Here is a 792-nt window from a genome sequence, read left to right as displayed (position 1 = left end):
GATTTTCATAGAAAATATGATCTCCAAGTGGCGCGCCAAAACACCACGCCGCACTTGCAAAGCGATGGGCGGAGCGTCGGTGGGGGGAGGCGGGAATCAAAGTACGCAAACACCGAGTGTCACTTTTTTTATTCCGACAATATCTGGCTTTATTATTGTCTTCTTTTTTGTCATATTTCCAGACACAATTCCTGGTTTTTTGAATACATAAAATATTGAAATGTTAGATTTGACTAAACTATATACTTTTTCGGAATATGAATTTGCATACTTGTAAGGGGCCGGGCGGGGCCCAAATTTCGGAGGCCCGGCCCGGCGGGCCCGTCATATACTGTGTTTTGTTAAACTAGCTATGCAAATGCGCTATATTTATAAAGGGGCGTGGTCGTACCAAATTGATGCCCANGATCACTTTATTTTTTTCACATCTCTTGGTGACCGTAATCATGACTCTCTTCTACGAATATTCTTATTATTTTACTCAATGTGGATTCGTTACTACCTCAATTGCAAACACTCTTTTTATCTATTTGACCATCCTTCACATCAAAAAAATCACGGGACCTTATAAAGTGATGATTCTGGTATTCTCGTTCGTTGGAATCTTCTTTGCCACATGGGAACTTGTTTCTAGACCATTTGCTCATAATTACAACAAGGCTTTAATGTACTTTAGTCTCAATAGTTGGTTGGAAGGATCTCCAGAATTTCTAAAAATCGCTATCTGCATTTATGCGGCTTTATACATCGTTATCCTGGCAATCATTGCTGTTCAGTTCCTTTTTCGTTATT

Source organism: Caenorhabditis briggsae (assembly GCF_000004555.2).
Source record: "Caenorhabditis briggsae complete genome, chrII, whole genome shotgun sequence".
NCBI lineage: Eukaryota > Metazoa > Nematoda > Chromadorea > Rhabditida > Rhabditidae > Caenorhabditis > Caenorhabditis briggsae.
The sequence above is the reverse complement of the archived record's forward strand: the minus strand, read 5'-3'. Positions refer to the sequence as shown.